The sequence below is a fragment of the Cyclopterus lumpus genome, chromosome 21 (assembly GCF_009769545.1).
Source record: "Cyclopterus lumpus isolate fCycLum1 chromosome 21, fCycLum1.pri, whole genome shotgun sequence".
NCBI classification, from domain to species: Eukaryota; Metazoa; Chordata; class Actinopteri; order Perciformes; family Cyclopteridae; genus Cyclopterus; species Cyclopterus lumpus.
The window spans coordinates 16,619,613-16,628,595 of record NC_046986.1 but is presented as its reverse complement, the minus strand read 5'-3'; positions in this window follow the sequence as shown (position 1 = coordinate 16,628,595).

The following is an 8,983-nucleotide window of genomic DNA, read 5'->3' as shown; positions in this document are numbered from 1 at the left end:
CATAGGCTCCTGAATTATTAAATCACGAAAAAAACATCCATATTCCATAATTCCATGACTTATTCAGAGGCCATTCAGCTAAATAAAATGTGGACACAGAGTCAACTGCTACTGTCGTTGGACCAAGACCAACTGCCAACTGAACGTCATAAAGTATTTTGGGTAAGTATGCATGCGTTTGGCTAAATCATTGTTTCGTCATCTCTTCAGTGGCAGTTTGAACCTGGAGCATTTTCCTTCCACGACACCTGGTAGATTCCACAGAGAGATTTTTTTTCCCCACACAAAGTTGTCGGGCAAGGTGAGCCACCCATCAGCAGAGAGTGATTTGCAAGGCATATAATATGGAAATAAAGCCTGAACAGGCTCTGAACAAATTGAGTCGACAGGTAGCGACCTCACAATGCGCCTTTCTGCAGATCAACGCCGGCACAAAGGTCAGACACGTTGCCTGGCACAGAGGAGGGGGAGGGAAAGGGGAGGAGGAGGGAAGGAGGGAGGGTGCTTTGGATGGAGGAAAAGGTTTGGTAAGAATAATGCATTGTGTGTGTGTGTGTGTGTGTGTGTGTGTGTGTGTGTGTGTACCCCTCCCCCTTTATGTCAATATTGGATCAGAGCAACGCACCATGCGACAGGTGTCTGTGCATGCCCTGAGGATCATCCGTGTCGTTTTCATCCATGAGGGGTGGAGAAAGAAAAAGAGAGAGAGAGAGAGAGAGAGAGCATGGAGGTATAAAAGGTGTATACCTGACACAAACCCCACACATACGATGCGTGTAAAAGGTGAGCCATATCCAACCCGGCTTGAACATTTTGGCCTTCCTCGCTTTGCTTCTTGTGAAGGTAAAGGCTGTAAGGCTTTTCATTCTTTTGTTTTTCAATTTCCTTCAGAGTTTCCATTCTTTAAAAGGTGTTTTCTTTTGTTGATTGGTGTCCTAACTTCTCCTAAAATCTTCCTCCAGATGTTACCTGACAACAGAGAGGCCAGCTGTTACTGACTCACTACCTCGGTCTCCGGATCCTCGTCACACGGTGATCACTTCTGTGACTTTTTTTTCATGTCCGTATTTGCTTCACGTTGAGCCACACGTACAATACCTGAAGGTGAAGTTTTGTTCGTTCGGCTCGCGTTATGCAGGTATGGGTTGGCAACTGGGAACCTCTTCTTTTTTTTCGTCGTGGGAGCATCACTGTTTTTTAACACTGTCAAGTGTCAGTTCAGACAAATAAGTGTTGGTTTTGTTTGGGTTTTTTCTAAGTTTGTTTTAGGGATGTCCATGGCCACCCAAATGGGAGATGGCAGTCAGATAGTGCTGCCATACGGCAGAGTAAGTGAGCCACATTCAAGGAATGAAAGTCTGGAAAATCTTCAAAAATGTAGAAGATATATATATTTTTTTAAACTCACATCAGCCATAAGGTCAGGAGTCGAGCCATTGCTTTATCTAAGATGACTTGATAACAACAAAGTTTCTGTAACTGAAGCACCAGGTGTATTGCATATTTCACTGAATAGATTGCCTTATTTGCATACACCTGGCAACAGGCAACGCTCTAAAGAAAGCAATGTCAGCCTTGGGCAACAGGTTGCCTGACTACTGGAGTCATAATCATTTATCTGAAGGTGATGTGACGAAAAAAATACAAATCCTGGAAGATTAATTGCTAAGATGTTTAAAGACATTGTTCGATGAATACCAACGGAAAAACACAAAATCAGTGATTCAGGTTATCAAGGAAGGACGTTCACAGATAAACAAAAAAAAAGAAGGTAAAAAGATCCAGTTTAAATACTAAAAAAGTAAGATTATGAATTCCAGTCTCAACCATATGTTCATGTAAAACCTGCTCGGTTAGAACAGACGTACCTTTCTGTCCAGTTCAGTAACTGCAAATGAGAGACAGTATACTAATAAAGCTGTAACTGACATGAGGAAAGTGTCCAAGTGATGCTCATCCACTGTTTGTTTTCTAGCGAGAGCTTGAACTCATCTTCATGTGCCTGTCTGAGCTTCCCCTGGACGATTATACGTCCTGAAAAGGTTGACATTTACAACAATAGGGATGATCATCTACGTATCTCCCCTTGGTGCTTTCTCTTTTTTTGATGATCATTTTCCCGTTGGCACATTCATGTTGACAGTATGTATTTTTCCACTGGGGGCCTATTCATTACTGTCCATGCCCTGCGTCATGAACTGAGGCTGCAGGCGGGCAGAGAGATGGGCTCAATGAGAGGCTATGTTAATCATTAACTAAACATTAACCACTCACAAACACACACCAGACATCTGATATGGGCCATCTGCCATTTGGATGCAACGATGCAGCATTCATCAATCACACTTTTACAAGTCATTATATGCATTGTTCCTTATGTTTAGGAGTATATCTTCCTCTCAGAGCCTTATTGTGAGATTTAAATGAATACTGGTGTTTACCTTTTATCCAGCTCTCGGATGACGAGGCTAAGTGTTTTGGATTTCAGACAATAAATTGATGAAGTCTGTGTTGCAGCTACACGACTCCCCCGTACTAAAGAGTGAACTGCCATTTTACACTCCCAGTTTAAATTGATGATTTCACTCTAAAGTCTTTTTCATCTTGTGGAAAAATAGCAATGACATCCAGAGTAACATATGGTGCCCAAACACAATAAACACACACAGATTACTGTCCCCGACCAATTTAGCCATTGACTAATTGTTTTTCTAAATAATCAATGTATATGAAAAACTGAAGTTTCTAATTAAGACTAGGTTCAAACATTTGATATGAGCCAAGAAGGACAAAGCGAACCCATGCTCAAATTGTCTCTGCTTGAAAATGATAAATTACGAAAAGTCTCTGAAAGTCTAGCACTTTATGTTAAAGATGTACATATCTTTAATACCTTTGCTACCCCCTGCTGAATTGTCCTTGTGTTCATGTAGGTAGATCCCCTTCTTTTTTTATTATGTCAGAAAACATCTCATCATCACCTTAGAAGAAGAGACATTAATTGAAAGCCTGCCGCAGCATGTCATCCTTTTCCTGAAAGCATATTTGCCTCTGCTTTGAGCGTGAGTCAATATTTGCTTAACGTCAGAGGAAGGGGAAGCTCACACTCCTCAGTATCCTGGTTACCATGCCCCAATTTAAACTGACTCTCCCAACTGGTCCTGCTGCTGCTACACCCTCCTCCTAGCTCCCGGAGCTGCATGAGCAAGCGGGACATTTGTTAACGATTCACCGTAGAGGCTTCGACAGATGCTCTTTTCTGTCAAATTAAAAGGTCTGAATGTATATATTCAATAGAGGTTGATAAAAAAAGAAGGGAAAAAAAGGTCATTTTGAGAGACCTGAGGAACTTTCAAAGAGGGCAGATACTGTGTGTCATAACTTTAGGATCATTGTGTAGCAGAGCTCACATTAGTGATCCAAGACAAATATTTTCACTGAGAACCCTTTTCTTTATGCCATTACTGTCCTTTCTTTAGAACACACAACAGGAAAGAACCCTGTAGCTCTGAAGGCCAGATGATGCAAAACCACATTTTATATAAACACATTATATAAATGCTCCGCTGTCACAAGGACGGATACAGGAGAACATTCCTGCCAACTGCTATTAGACTTTAGAATAAACCATCTCTGGCCAGATCCTCCTCAAATTGAATAAACATCAATAACCTTTGCACCACTTCACTTTATATACTTTATACTCACTTATATACACGGAATATAGTTAGCATTTTTTACATTTTCTATATTATTTAATTATTTAATTTATGTCCTGCTCTGTTATTTTATTTTATTTTAGTGTATTGTATATATTGTAACCTTGTTTTCTGCTGCTACAAATAAATTTCCCCCTGGGGATGAAAAAAGTAACTATCTATCTTAGACTTTTTTATACTCTACCCTCTGTGTTAATTCAACTGAATTTAATTGTAATTTTACCTTTATTTTATATGGTTTCACCTGTTTAATGAGAACAGAGAAAGCATGAACAACAATTATATAAATATTGAGTTTGGAAAAGAGGATTTACAATGAGCAATTCATGTTAAAGTGCTATTTACTCTTTAATTAATAATGTCATTCTGACTATACAAATTATAATTCTACTACTACACGTATTGCATGTGTGTCTGACCCGGAAGAGGAATCCCTCCTCTTTTGATCTTAATGTGCTTTCTCCCTTTTTTCTTCATTAAAGGGTTTTTGTCCGTCTATATCAAGGGAACAATGACAGATGATGTTGTTTGTATAAAAAGCCCTCTAATGCAAATATTGGGCAACATAATCTCATTTCAAGACTCCTGCTGGCCCGTCCGTGACCCTAACTGTGCCGTACTGTATCAGTATCATTAAGACCACTGTCTGTATCTGAACTGCAGGGACATGATCACATTTGTGCTGCCTGCCAAACTGTTTGCTGCTATCTGTAAATGGTAAAGGGAGTACTTCCCACAGGCTGTGTGTGTTTGTGTGTGTGTGTGTATATGTGTGTGTGTGTGTGTGTGTGTGTGTGTGTGTGTGTATGTGTGCCTGTGGGCTGTGTGCTGTTTCCTTTGACAGTTACCGATAATGAAGAGTCATGCAAATGCCCGAGCCCCGTTCCCTCTCCTGGTTGGCTGCTCCTCACCTTCTCTCTTCCTGATCATATATGGAGGAGTGCTACTGGATGAAAGTGACGTCAACGTTTGAGAGCTCAGAAAGAAATGATCTCTCTAAGCTGTGTGAGGTACTCTTCACGAGAAACGAAAATGTAAGCATCTAACGTGAAAAATAATAACCGTTTTATTTTAGAAATGAATAAAACAAATAAGAATGTCAAATATTCTTGCTCTGTCTAACTATTTTAAGAAAACATGATCTGTCTAGGGTGTCCTCTGCCTTCGCCCTATGTCAGCTGGGATAGGCTCCAGCGCCCCCGCGACCCTAATGAGGATAAGCGGTATTGAAAATGGATGGATGGATGGATGATCTGTGTATGTTTGGCCAACTGCAGTGTGTGTGTTTTGGTCTGCGACTGTCATCACAACTCAATACTCATTGCCTTTCTCTGTGCCCCGTGGACACAAGCATAGAAAGTATTACAATCTACATGGTATTTCTCTATGTCTTTCCTGCAGGTAAATCTAGCTGCTTGAGGGTCCGCGCAGAGATCAGTGGGGACAAGTAGAGGCGGGAGGAGCAGATGTCCTGTTCGCATATCATCCTTACCTGGTTTAATCTCCATGGTAACCTTCCACCTGAAGGAGGGCATTTATTCAGTCCAATCTGTATGTCACGGTGTGGGTGTATGTATGTGTGTCTCTGTGTGTGTTTGTGTGTACGTGCGTGCGTGCGCTCTTGCATGCAAACACATGTGTGTGTGTGTGTGCAGGTGCATTCACTGACTATTCAAATATTTTGGACTCACCCTGACCCAGAAAAAGAAAAAGAAAAAATCTCTCCCAGCAGTGTTAACACACTTGGCTTGTGTGACATTGTGTGGGATTCCATTCAAATGTGCATTCCCTGTATGGGCTTGACAAATATATTAAAACAACAAACAAAAGCTGTACTATTATGATCATTAATTGGATGATGTCGTCATTTAACTGTGTCAAACTGAGTGGTGGAACATAATGGAAAAGCTTGAAAGACGAATCACATAACACTCACAGACGTCTGCACACCAGAACTGACCAAGGAGCAAAGGTATTAATAATGATTAATAATATCAACCAATGAAACAGTGTTTGCAGCATAGGGTGCACCCAGCAGTGTAACATGATCTTATATTCTGTGAACGTAATACCATGTAGTGCAATCACATAATAGATCCCAGTACATGGCTACTTGGTAAACCATTGCAGTGGCCACCCTTTGTGTATTGCATTTGACTGTCTGAGTCGAATGTATATAGATTGACCTTTGACCTGCTGCAAACGTCAACCCATCTGGGTGCGATAATAGGTAAATTACTTATTTTCTGGTGGATCATCCTCAACTTGTGATCCTGTACCTGTAAAGAAGGTGTGTCATGTGACCAGTGAGAATAAAAGAGTAGTTTTTCATACAGAAAGATAAGGATTAAAAGTAGAACAGTATAGCTCTATGCGGAACTACACTGTCCCTGACACATGCAAATCCCCCAGCTGTATTTAACTGGAAAATGAGCTGTGTGTGTGTGTGTGTGTGTGTGTGTGTGTCTGTGTGTGTGTGTGCGTGTGTGTGTGTGTGTGTGTGTGTGTGTGTGTGTGCATGGCCAAGAGGGTAAAGATATACTGCTGATCCATCTTCTCAGACCTGGTGAATAAAAATGAAGGACCTTTGCATGTGTGCTACCTGAACTACATAGTGTGTCTTCATACATACAAAGTGTGTGTGTGTGTGTGTGCATGACGCACACACTTACACACAACATCTGTGTCTATATAAACCTGTCCCTTCACCTGCTCGTCACCTGCTCTGGGGGCAAGCCTCTGATGACACAAACACACACACACACCCACACACACACACATGAAGAGACACATGTAGAGACAAGGACAATGATTGGGTTAACAGAAGACAATGAGAAAGCTGTTCATACAAGTGAACAGCTCACACATGCCCACAGGGGGACAGTACACACACACACACACACAAACACACACACACACACACACACACACACACACACACACACACACACACGTATGTTTACTTAGTTCACTTTTGGGGAGATTATATTGACTACCATTCACTCTCTAGAGTGTTACCCTAACAACAGTGTAATCAGCCCATTAGCCTAAACCTAGACCTCAACCTAACCTTACTTTACCTTTAAGCCAAGTCTTCACCCTGAATATAATGGTTTACATAATGGGGACAAATTAATGTTCCCAAAAGGCAGTTGAGTTCCCACAATGTGACTGTGTGAACGGGTTTATATCCCCACAAACGAGTAATACACAGCCACAAACACGCATACATGCACTGTCATAGTTGTTTCTGATACTTCCAAATAAACTCCATCGCAGTCCTTTGTAAGTTCTTGTTTTGGTGTACTGTAATGCTTGTGCTATAATAATATTGACCATTATCTTTAAGAGCAGACCAATTTGTACAAGTTTCTGCCAATGTTTGCGGTGTAATACACACATTGGCCACCAGATGGGACCAATGATGAATGAAAATACATCTCTAAAATCCTTGTGGTTTTCGCAACGCTGTCGTAACACTGGTGTATTCAAAATTACAAAACGTGCAAGACAAAATAACAGTGAAGTCATATAATAAATATGTGTTCACGCTGAAAAGAAAATCGTGCTTTTTAAACTGTAACTGTGGTACTGATGGTTTGCCAGTGTTGAGTCGGTGGAGTTACAGTTTGTCATTGCATAGCAAATCATCACATATTGAAATATGATGTTTATATTTTGTTTATTTTGTGAATACAATCATATACTGTCTGTTATGTTTGAAATCTAAATATTAATTAAATTAGAATTAATTTGGCTTCACACAAAGATAAATAAATGCAAATAACATGTAATTACTGTTATAAGCACACAAAGTTGTTTGAAGAAATGTAACAATGAAGGCAAATCCATAATCAAATGTGGAAGCAGTAACTGATGACATTCAAATTAAGAACACGGTATTTGAACATGATAACATTCACAATTTAAATCACAGGTCTTTAAATATAGGGACTAACACCATGCCACATTTGACTTATACTGGTGTTTTCTGAAGCTGTAACTATTTAAAATACAGGATAAGAAATTCATACAGACATGATTTGTTCAGAAAAATCTATCATATACCTTTATTTAAAATCATCATTGGAGATTTGAAATTGGTATAAAGCTTTAAAAAAAGATAAATAATAAACAGCAGACAAATTGTATTTGTATTTCAGCCCTTAAATTTCACAATTATTCTCCCCTAAAGATTATTGTTTCCTAATTCTTATATTAAAATACTTTACAATTTTACGTTTTACAATATATGGCCGGCGTGGTTGGAAGTGTAGGTTACCAAAGCTACAGTGCACACCAAGGTCTTTCCTTGGAGCATAACATCCTCCCACCCAGATGAACCCTATGACATTGTGTAGCATCATGTTTATTTGGGGGACGATGGTCCCCATTTGTTTCAAATATGTTTCAAAGCCATAAACAATAGTATAGACCAGTTTCCCTGACAGCCCTGGTCAGATAGTACAACTATAAGTAGCTTTTTACTAGTTCAGACTCAACCATTAGAGGAAGATGAAGACGCCCTTGAGATGAAACTGGCACATGTCCTTGTACTCTCTGTGCGGGATGCCTTGGGCCCTTTCTCCACCTGTAGTTTAGGATCCAGTGTACCTTCAGCCGAGAGGGAGAGAAAGAGAGAGGGGATCAGCTCCCAGAATGCGTCTATTATCCTGCCACACCAATCAAACTGTTGTGTCAGTGCGTTACCATTGTATGGTCCTGGGTCCGTTTGCCACTGACCGTGGCTGCCATATTGATGACTAAGTTAGTTTGGGGCTCTGAGGACAATGGGGCTCTGGAGCCTTCACAAAGCACGAGGATAATGCTCCCCTTTCAGCCGGCCTGCTCAGCTGCTGAGTGTGCAAGGCTGCCGGGCAAATGGAGTGGCGCAGGTCCAGCGGGCCCAGCCCTATAAAAACACAGGCGAGGGTCTCTCCCCTGACATTGAATTCACTGCATCTGTCCCACCTCAGTACTGTCTGTAAGTATCAACACACTGCCTCAGACTCAGCTAAGCAATGGCAATCAGGGGGCAACTATGTGTACTGGGGTGGAGCCCGGCAGCCACCGAGATAGGCAGCCATGCAATTTGATTGAAACTTTAATTTTGCTAAGAAGTAAAAACATTGTAGCCACTTTATAGATTTTCTCTTCGGGTAAAGTAGTTTAGCAGTCGTGCTCGTGGGAACAGCTGGCAAGATTATGCCTCACTGGTGTGCTTGTGTTTGGCATGCAGATATCAAACCAATATTTTGTCAAAC